This window comes from Marmota monax, unplaced genomic scaffold (assembly GCF_021218885.2).
Source record: "Marmota monax isolate L192 unplaced genomic scaffold, Marmota_monax_Labrador192_F-V1.1 WCK01_AAM20220418_F8-fsc00001, whole genome shotgun sequence".
Lineage (NCBI taxonomy): Eukaryota > Metazoa > Chordata > Mammalia > Rodentia > Sciuridae > Marmota > Marmota monax.
The window spans coordinates 24,277,959-24,289,665 of NW_026693777.1; positions in this window are offsets into that span (position 1 = coordinate 24,277,959).

Below are 11,707 nucleotides of genomic sequence, written 5' to 3' on the forward strand. Positions count from 1 at the left end.
TAAAAAGGAAGTGCTAGAAATAAGAAACAACAGAACAGAAATAAAGAATTCCTTTAATGGACTCATGGACAGACGGGACACAGCTCATGAAAGAATGAGTGAGCTTGAAGACACGTCAATGCAAACTTCCAAAACTGAAATGCAAAGAAATAAATAGTGAAAAATAACAGAATACTCAAGAACTGTGGGTGTCGGACAGTGGCAAAAAGGGCAACCTAACTATGAGGGAATATCAGAGGAGAAAAGAGAAAAAGAAATACTTGAAGAAACAATGACTGAAAATTTTCCAAAATTAATGAAAAATACCAAACCACAATTCCAAAAATCTCAGAGAAACCAATCAGGATGAATACCAAAGAATCTACACAAAGGCACAGTGTGTTGTTCAAACTTTGGAAAAATTAAAGACAGAAAATCTTGAAAGAAGGGGGACAGAAACAGGAGAGTATTAGAGGAAACATCTTATGGAGAAGGAAGGATAAGAATTGCTTCAAACTGCTTTTCCGAAACTATGCAAGCAAGAAGAGAGTGGAATTAAATAGTTAAAATATTGGACAAACCCCCTCACCAATCTAAAATTCTGTATTCAGTGAAATTATCCTCTAAAAGAGTATCAGTATCCTCATTTATTCAAAAGGAAGTCTGGAAGACTTAGACAAATAAAACAGAGGAAATTTATTACCAAAAGACCTGCCTTATGAGAAATGTTAAAAGAGTCTTTACAGAGGAAAAAAAAATAATATTGATCAGAAACTTGAAACTTGAAGAAAGAAAAGACATTATAGCAGGAACACATTATGGGTAAATAAAATATTTAATTTTTTTTACTCTTAATTATTCAAACATGCAGCAGTTTATTTAGAAAAATAATAGTAAAAATGCAATATGGATTCTAGCTTATGGACATCAGTGTTGAAAAGGACAGAAGGGAGGAAATGGAAAAACTATTGCAAGGTACTTGCACAACCAGTGAGGCAATATAATATTTAAAATTTGGCTTGAATTAGTCATAAAGCTATATTACAAACTCCAGGGCAATAATGAAAAAATTTAAGGTATAATGGGTATGTTAAAAGAAATGAAATAAATGCAGAATACACAAATAAAACCAAGGAAACAGAAAAAGAGTAGGATACGAAAAAGAATTGAAGGACAAGGGTAGCAAAGAGAATTCCAAAGAATTGACAAAAAAAAAAAAAAAAAAAAGAAAGAAGAAGAAAAGAAAAATTCCCTAAACAAGCCACTATAGCAAGGTTACAGGATATAAGGTTAAAATAGATAGGTAAGTCATCTCTTTCCCATACACAGCAACTAACAATTGGAATTTGAGTTAAAAACATAATATCATTAACACCAAAGCAGTGGGGGTGGGGGAGAGAAATCTAATAAAATGTGTATGAGGACTATATTAGGGAAATTACAAAAATTAGCTCAAAAAGAAATTAAAGGTAATCTAAATAAAGGGAAAGCTATTCACATTCATGGGTAGGAAAATACAGTATTATTAAGATGTCATTCTTCCCTGCAATTGATCTACAGATTCAGTGCTATCCAAATAAAAACCCAAGCTGCTAACTCTGTGGGAATCAATCAGTGAACATATTGATTCCAAAGTTTATATGGAAAGGCAAAAACCAGACCAGTTAATATGGAAAAGAACAAAACCAGAGGACTGACATCACTGAACAACAAGACTGAACATAAAACTACAGTAATCAAGACACTGCAGTATTGGAAAAGGAACAGGCCAGAACCCAGAAGCAGACTCATGCAATTTAATGGAGAAAGAATAGACATTTCAACAAGTGGTGCTGGATCAACAGGACACTTACATGCAAAAGGAAAAAAAAGAAGGAGGAAGAGGAAGAGGAGGGGAATTATTATTCAGACTCTGACCTTATTACACATCTTACAAAAATTAGCTCAAAATGGTTCCTAGACCTAGATGTAAAATGTCATGTTATAAAATTTCTGGAAAATAACACAAGATAAATTCCAGGTAACCTTGGTGTTTGACAATGCATTTAAAATTTTTTTCCCCCTGAAAACTACATTGCTGAGAAAACAAAAGGACAAGCCACATATTGGGATAAAACATTTGTAAAATATATTTCTGATAAATGACTTGTATCTGAGACATACAAAGAAGTCATAAACTACAAAAATGGGAAGTTCAACTTCATGTATGTACAATATTTCAAAATACATTCTCCTGTCATATATAACTAAAAAGTACAAATAAAAAATAAAAATTTAAAAAAACCCAAAGAATTCTTAAAACTCAACATTAAGAAAATAATCTGATAAAAAGGTGGGCATAAGATTTGAACAAACTTTACTAAAGAAGATGTATAGATGACAAACATAACTATAAAAGCAGGTCAACATCACATGTCATTAGGGAATTACAGATTTAAGCCAAAATGAAATACTCTTAAAGTGAAAAAACTCTGAAATACAGATAACACCATGTGCCAGTGAGGATATGGAGTAACAGGAACTCTCATTCATTGCTGGTCAGAATATAAAATGGTACAGCTATTTTGAAAGACACTTTGCCAGTTTATTGCAAAGCTAAACATAGTTTTACCATGTGATCCAGTAATTGTGCTCCTGGGTGTTGAAAGATTACATGCACAAAAATGTTCATGGAAGCTTTATTCATATTTACTAAAATTTGTAAGCAACCAAAATTCATCAGTAGGTAAATGGATAAACAAACTAATTCATCTGTACAATGATATATTACTCAGCAATAAAAAGAAATGAGCTATCAAACTACCTAAAGACATGAATGAATTTAAAAAAAAAAATATATATATTTTTTAAGGGCTGGGATTGTGGCTCAGCAGTAGAGTGCTCGTCTAGCACGTGCGAGGCCCTGAGTTCAATCCTCAGCACCACATAAAAATAAATAAATAAAATAAAGGTATTGTCCAACTACTTCTAAAAAATAAATATTTAGAAAAATATTTTTTAAGTTGTCAATAGATCTTTATTTATTTATAAGCCATACTGCAAATTGAACCCTGTGCTTCACACATGCTCTACCACTGAATTACAACCCCAGTCCAGGACATGAATGAATCTTAAATGCGTGTTCCTGATTGAAGAAAGCCAATCTGAAAGGTTGCATGTTGTATGATTCCAACCATATGACATTCCAGAGAAGGCTAAACTATGGAGATAGTGAAAGATAAGCAGTTGCCAGGAATGGAGGGGGAGAAAGGAAGGGTGCATAGGTGGAGCGCAGGGGCTGTTTAGGGCAGAGTCACTATTCTGTTTGGTACTCCAATGGTGGATGAATAGCCCATAATAAAATACACTACACAAGAGTGAAGTCCACGGACTGTAGCTAATCAGTTGTAACAAATGTACCAAACTATTGCTAGATGTTGATAATAGTGAATTTAAGGATGCAGGAGGAAAAAGGGGTTCATTAAAAACTACTTTCTGTTCAAATATTCTGTAAGCTTAAGAAATAGCCCATTAATTGAAAGGAAAAAAGAGAAAGAAATAACCTTCCAAAGTCAGGTTTTCAAATCTTTCTGAATAAAGCAATAGTCATAAATTTGTAGGATATATTTCTTTAGAAAGGAAAGTGATATTTAAGTATTTTTCAACATCAAAATCAGTTGGAAAATTCTCAAAAGGTACAGCTCTGTAAGATTTTCCATTTGTAGAAATGAAAGACATAAGGGAAAAGGGAATAGAATCTCATCTTTGAAAATTAATGGTAATACTCCCTCCCGACACATACACCTACACAATTTTAACATTTTTCTTCACTATAAAATTAATTTAAAATGATTAAAATCACCAACCTCAATAGCTAAAGAGTAGCTAGCTTGGCTGTAGAAGGGTGAGTTCATTAATAAGTAGAAGGAAGATGTTTAAAAATCTACCTCCCCTATTTTCCAGACCACACCAATATGTTGGCTTTTTTAGAAGATATCATTATTATCATTTTTAATTCAATATATCTTGAGTATCCATTCTGCTATGGGAGAAACATAATATTATTTTAATCTGTGGGTTTGTGTGCTTTTGTAAAGTGTGAGCTTCTCATGGGCAGGAACAGTTTTAATCTCAGCAATCCAGTAATCTGGGATTGATACCCTGCCCATGAGAACAAGAATTTCTTTAGTGCCTTATACATTCTAAGCTCTGTGCTATTTATTTTAGATTTTCTTTTTTCATTTAGGAATGATGAAAGTCCTATAAAGTGGGAGTTGTGGTGCACACATTTGTTATCAGTAAGTTAATAGTGAAAGGGACAAAAATACCAAGCAGAAATCTAGGAAGCAGTGAAAACAGAATTATAGACTATGGCACTCCGTCATGCTATTCAAACTATGATAAATGTGTGTAGGCAATGGTCCCAGCTATGAAAGGTGGGGGCAGGGAGAAAAAACAGTTCATCTTCCTGGGAGTGTCAATTTTAGAACAAGTTAAAATGGAATAATATAACTGCATGTGTATATGTTATTGCATTTGGTTAACAACATTTCAAATCAAGCAAATGAGCAGATATAGAAAAGTTCTTCTGACCTCCATTGCCTCTTCCTTCTCTTCGGAGGTAACTGTTATGATCAATTACATTTGGTCCTCGAAAAATGCAGGGGTTAGGGTCTCTAAACCCACCTCTCCCAGTTGAAATTTTCTGTAGAAAATTTATTCCCCTCAAGATTAACTACTAATAACCTGTTGACCAAAAACCTTACCAATAACATGAATAATAGATTAACATATATTTTTGTATATTATATGTATTACACATGGTGAAAATGCTGAAGAACAAAGAGAGATCACATTTTACTGCAATATATAATTTACTGAAGAAATGATGTACTCATGCAGAAATGATTAGCCTCATTGGGTATTTTAAGTGAACACTCACACCTGAGCTCACTGCAATAGCAACTGGAGGTGGCACGAAAGGATTAAAGTAGTACAGTAGGAGCTACAGTTAATTTTTATGCAGTTGTGCTCTTATACTGTATCTTATCATTTGTTTTCTGTTTCCCTCCCCTGCAAATGGAGCTGTACAGTCTGTAATTGTTTATCACATAAATGTTAACAAATATGAAGTTTTAATAATAGATTTGTACCTATTTTATGGCAGCAAATTATAAAATAGAACTTACCTACATACGTACATATATTTTACGCATTCATGACATACTTTTTTTCTTAATTTTTTCAATATTTCCTGGCTATGAGACTTGAGAGTGTTTTCAAAGTGTCACAAATCTAGGAAAAAATACTGCATGTAGGCAGGCCAGCACAGTTTAAACCTGTGTTGTTCAAGGGTCAACTATATTTGTTCATCAGTCTAGAGAGATTCAATGACTATACCAAAATAAATGTGTTTCCTGTCCTTCCCTTTATGTACAAAAGACACAATAGTACAGTAGTATACCCTTTGTCTACCAGCTGAATTTATTACGTGTCATAATATTATTGGAGGTTATCTCTTATAAGTTCATATGCACACATAATATTTTAAATGTCTTATGATAAAATGAGCACATGTATGATGAAGCAGACTGCAAACTCACAAGAATTTTTAAGTTAATGTTACACCTTAATAGTTATGAACAAGGATTGTTTAAATTTGATTGCAAATAAAATTAAGCACCTCTAGGCAGCTTAAACAAGAGAGACATTTTACAGTTGAAAAGACAAACTTTTACAGAAAGGCCAACTTTGATATTATAGTTTGCTTTGGGCCAACCACATTATATCAATTTCCTTATCTGTTTGTAAAAGCTATTAACCTTAAATGAATTACAAATAGGGAAAATTGCTTTCTACCTAGTTAAAAAATTAGGTTTCCCCCTTTCCTTTATCCATACTATCTGTAAAGTGACTACTCTGATTTTATGTATTACATCATTTTTTTAAACCCTAAGAACGCTGTCTCTTCATTGTAAATGACTACAATTTCAAAATCTAGCTCAAACCAGCTTATATTTATCTGTCTTTTATGAACGTGAAATACATAAAGTACACTATCCATTTAAGAATTATGTAATGTAGTATGAGTTTTAAGAACTCACCTGCTATGGGCTGGGGTTATAGCTCAATGGTAGAGCACTTGTCTAGTATGTGTGAGGCACTGTGTTCAAGTCTCAGCACCACATATAAATAAATTAAAAATAAAGGTCCATTAACAACTAAAATAAATTTTTTAAAAGAATTTATCTGCTAGAAATTTAACATATTATGGCTGTGACACAAATTTGTGTTATATAATTATTCTTTATTTGAGGCAAAATTCAAATATGTCCATGTCTCTAAATGAGAAGCAACTTCAAGTTCTATATAGAGTCTGCTGAACTTCTGGCTCAAAACTGCTAAATAAGAAGCTCTTGCTGGGTAGTGAAACTTCCAGGATTTCTGTACATCTCTACCCAATTTGTTTCAATGCTACAAAGAAAATGTATTTATTTATTTTCATAGTATAGCATAGCAGTTGGGTAATGCAGCATAGGTAAGAGAATTTCAAACTAAATCTTTAGACAGAAGTTCTTACTTTTATATACTAGTATGTAACATAATCATTCTCTCCAAAACAACTGTGGTTTCTTTTCTTTTTTAAACACAATACCTTTATTTTTCATTTATTTATTTTTATGTGGTGCTGAGGATCAAACCCAGGGCCTTGCACATGCTAGGCGAGCGCTCTATTACTGAGCCACAACCCCAGCCCCAACAACCGTGATTTCTATCAGAAGAAAAACAGTAACCAAACATCAGACCTGCCAGTGAGCAAGAAACTTATATACTTTCCTCTAGATATTAATTTCCACTATAAGTTGTACTGTTTTTATCTGGGGATTTAAAAAATAACCATTTAAGTGGAAAACTGCAACAGAAAAATTAAAGTAGAAATAAATGGAGGATCTTACATTTCTTAATATTTGTCTTAACTTTGCTTTTTTTTTCCATGTGCCCTAAGTCATTGACAATTCATATTTTCCAAAATTTGGGTGGATAATGTTTTCCCTTTGATTTTTTTTCATGGGCAATGCAGAAACATTAGCCATTTGGCTCCTATATTGGAAAACTTATAAAGTTTCATTTGGTTAAGTATGTCAGAACTTGCCTGTAAAGAACCAGAGTCAGTCACAAGAAGTTGATTAATTTTATACCTGGACTTGCAAAGACAGGTTAGCTTCTCTCCTGTGAAAGTGTAAATTAAACAGTAGCACCAAGTAAGCCAAAGCTTCACAGGATTATCTTATTATCAAGGATCATAATATTAACCATGTACTATGTGCCAAATTTTGGATGAATCTTGGGAATTATAAGCATTCTTCATCTTTACGTTAACTAATACCTTCTAAGTGCTGACTATGCCTCCACATCGCACCTTTTGCCCACTCTTTTGGGGTCATAAGGGACAAAAGAAAGATCCAGGGGCTGGGGTTGTGGCTCAGCAGTAGAGCGCTTGCCTAGCATGTGCAAGGCTCTGGGTTCAATCCTCAGCACCACATATAGATAAAATAAAGGTATTGTGTCCAACTACAATTAAGAAAATAAGTAAATTTTTTTTTTTTAAAAAAAGATCATCCAATGAGTTCCTAAAAGTTTTTGTCTTTGACAGATAAAGTCTGGATCCTTGAATTGACCTTTCCACATCCCTCACGTGACCAGGCAGCAGAACAACTCTTATTCTTGATGCATGGGAATTCTCCAAGTCCCATTTCACATCTTATTAGCAAGATCTCTGGTAACTAGGTTCAGGGACAAGAGTTTGCTTCAAGGTCTCATTGATATTGGCACTTCATTGATACTTTCTGTTGGATCAAAGACAAATTCCAGAGCTTTGCTATGCTAGGATCTGCAGGAGGAAATAGCTGAGAAAGAGTATGCAGTGGGAATATAGGACAGTTTCCTAAAACACTATAATACTGGTATAGTAGTAGATGCATAAATGTATGCATACCTCAAAACACATAAAACTCACATAAAGTGAAAAATATTGTATATCAATTATACCTCTTCTAAGTTGATTAGAAATGATACTATAAAAGTCCTCTCCACTTTTGCTATCCCACTATTCTAATTTTTTTCCTTTCTTTGGTATGATCCCTACCAGGCTACATTTCAACTATCAGTTGGTTGATCACCCAGATTTTTGTCTACATCATAGTCTTTAACTGTCCATCTTAGTTCTGTCTATGGTCCATTGACTCCTGGATCTCAGCTCCCCTTTTCAGAGTTTTATGGGTCTTGTTCCAAGAGGAATATGTATAGTCGAGTATCAGCAGGTAAGAAGGAGGAAAATAAAATGGAGAATAAAATAGCTGAATGAATCACTGCTCCAAAATTTGGAGGCAGAATGAAATGACCAGACACAGATGTTAAAAGCTTGTTCCATCCTCCTTTCTGCTCAGCCAAGGGCTGCTCCATGTTTAGAGAATGAATGCCACTGAGTTACCAGCAAAACACTTGTGTCATTGAGCATGAGGCAGATACCTGAGACATACAGGTGGTTTTCCTATGGTATGTGGGCCTCTGTAGATAAAATACTCTTAAGTTGCTTAAGAATGTGAAAAATGGCTCTGGGAAACATGAAGCTTGAATATTACTTCAGGAAGGAGAAGAAATATTCCAATAAGGCCCTCCAGTTAAAGAAATACACTGCCAAAAAGAACACTAGTTATGTATCCCATTAGCTTTAAAGAATAGGTTACTTTTAGCACACATATAGTACTTTCATGTCTATTATTTCAGTAGAATATAAGTTCTATTATGTTATTTGTCTGTCTAGTTAATTTTTTTTTATCTTCAGTATCTCAAATAGTGCCCATTACAGAAAAGGAGCTTGACAAATATCATTTTGTTGCTTTTTAAAAAAACTGGGCTTCATGAATACTGATATACAGAAACTCTGGAAAGAAGGAATTATGTGAATAACTATTACATAACTTACTTGGAGGCCTAAAGCATATGCATCTTGGAAAACTGTGCTGTGTGGAATAATCTCTGAAACAGGAGAAGTCATGTCCTTGAAAACTCTCTTCTAGGTATGATGAAATGAGTGATACATATGGACCAAGATCTGGAGTTCCTGTTCATCCTGTACCATTTGCTCCATTCTGTACAATCTGTACCATTACCACAATCTAGATGATCCTTCCCCCTTTGGACCTCAGTTTCCTCATCTTAAAAATATAGGATTTGGACTAGTTGACCTCTAAGTACTTTTTGACGAACTCCTTTAAAATAATTTATCTCACACAGTCCTTAGAAGACTAAGACTTAGAAACACACAGTGAATGTCATAACTAGATAACTATATTCAGGGTCTCATTTATAAAACATAACAAAAATAAGAATTATTCACATGTGAATAGAACATTTAATATTCTCAAAGTACTTTTACATCTATCACTCTGTTTGATTTTCAAAACTACCTTGCAAAACTAGTTAATATAGTGCACTAAGAACTAGGTTCAGAGTATGAGATCACATGGAATACTAGTGACAAATACTAAAAACCATATCTCCAGGATATCTGTTTTAGTTTTTTTCCCCTTGTAAACACACACACACACACACAACCTAGGGGTACTCTACCTCTGGACTGTATCCCCAGCCCTTTTTATTTTATTTTGGTACAGGGTCTCTCTAAGTTGCCCAGGCTGACCTTACTTGGAATCCTTCTACCTCAGTCTCCTGAGTAGTTGGGATTACGGGTGTATGCCACCTCACCTGGCCTAAATATATATGTCTTTTTTTTTTAAGTTGCCCAATTATCATGAGACTATAATAGGGCTCCTAATTTGGCCAAACCTGAAGTTCTACTGCAGCTATGGACAGATATAGACAAATTCCTTTAAACCTAATTTTATTTGCATCTATTCCATTTGATTTGATTTATGCAGATGCTGATCAGTTTTCTGAGAAAATAACTAGAATTATATTAATTATTGAATCTCAGTCATATCTAGGCACCCATAGATTCTGAAAAATCCCAAAGCAGCAAATCATAATAAAAGGACCATTGAATCTCAAAGGCAATTTTTCCAATAGGGGAAAGTCCTGGCGTGAATTGAATTTAGACGTAAAAGTTAAGGGACTGAAGCAAATAGTTCTGCATTTGGGGCTTTTGTTTTATACATTAAGGTTTAAATGCATTAAGGTTTAAAGAAAGGTTGCTGTGCAACCCCTAAGTAGGGTAATTTAAAGGGGAGAAAACTTTTCCTTCTCACTTTGGTTTAGTGTTGTTGAACTGTTACAGTGTTGCGAAAGTTGAGAACATGGGTAGGCAAGCATTTGTATCTGATGTGGGACATCCATGAAACAGTATCAAGCAATAGCACTTAAACAGGTCTCCAGCTGGCATTTAACTGCAGCAGAGACTCAGCATGGCAGATTCCAGACACAAGAAAATGAATGACTTAGACCAATTAATTAATGCATGTGAGACATTCCTCTGAGATTCTCAGAAATATTTTGGGAATTGGAGTTCCTGCCTAAACAGGTGGGGACTTCTACTAGCAAAATGTCATTCAGGGTTACAAGACAATGAGTACTGTTTTCTGGATTGGGGTTCTTTAGCCATGCTACTCTAGCATGTTTTCTGATTAGATGTTTGAATATTTCGATTGTGTGAATAATATCTGAATTATTCTCAATGAGTGATCCATTGATTACAGCTTACTCCTGTATACATGAAATCATTTTCTCATTAAATTGCTTTAAAATAGTTCCAGTTCTCTATTGAAGGCTGCTGATATTCATTTTTATCAAAATTACTTTTGCTGGAAGTTGAAATGGTATTTCATCAAATGTATGAAAAATGAAAATCATAAACTGTATTTTATGTTGGCAAATCTTTTTCTTAAATGTATGTCTCCTTCACTTTTTGAAAAAAATGAATTATCATATCAAGAAGGCTTACAAATCTTGTTGACAATTTTCTACAGAAAATCATTTGACTTCTGTATGGAGAAAAAGCATCATATACTGTTTCTTTTTTTTTTTTTTAAGAGAGAGAGAGAGAGAGAGAGGGAATTTAATATTTATTTTTTTTTAGTCTTCGGCGGACACAACATCTTTGTTTGTATGTGGTGTTGAGGATCGAACCCGGAGGCGCACGCATGCCAGGCGAGCACGCTACCACTTGAGCCACATCCCCAGCCCCTATACTGTTTCTTATTAACACAAAATTTCTTAAAAGGCCATCATATTTGCAATGTGATTTTATTTTATTTATAGTTATAATGCAAAAGAGATAAAGGCTGGGATAACATTTTTCTGCAACTTGTCAATATTAATACACATTGCAATTTATTGCAAGAACTTTAAGATACAGTATATTTAGGTGAGCTGTAAGCTTTTGTCTTTTAACTATGGAATTTTGCTTCATTAGAAGCCCAAGACACCTAATACAGATAAGAAGTACTTAGGTTTCATCAAACTGGAATTTAAAGCAGAAAAATAGATATTATAATATAGTTTCTAAAGAATTTACAAATTTTCTTTCTTGAAATTTGCAATTACTATTCTGCAATTTCAATAGTGATAAATAAAAAATCTATAAGTAATTATGCAACTCAAAGATGGGCCTGTGAGTCATCAAATAACATTGGAAAGAGTTCATTGGCTCATTAAAAATGAAAAATTTGCTGGGTGCAATGGCACATGCCTGAAACTAATTCTTTAGAAACAAACAGTTGCCATTAGAAGG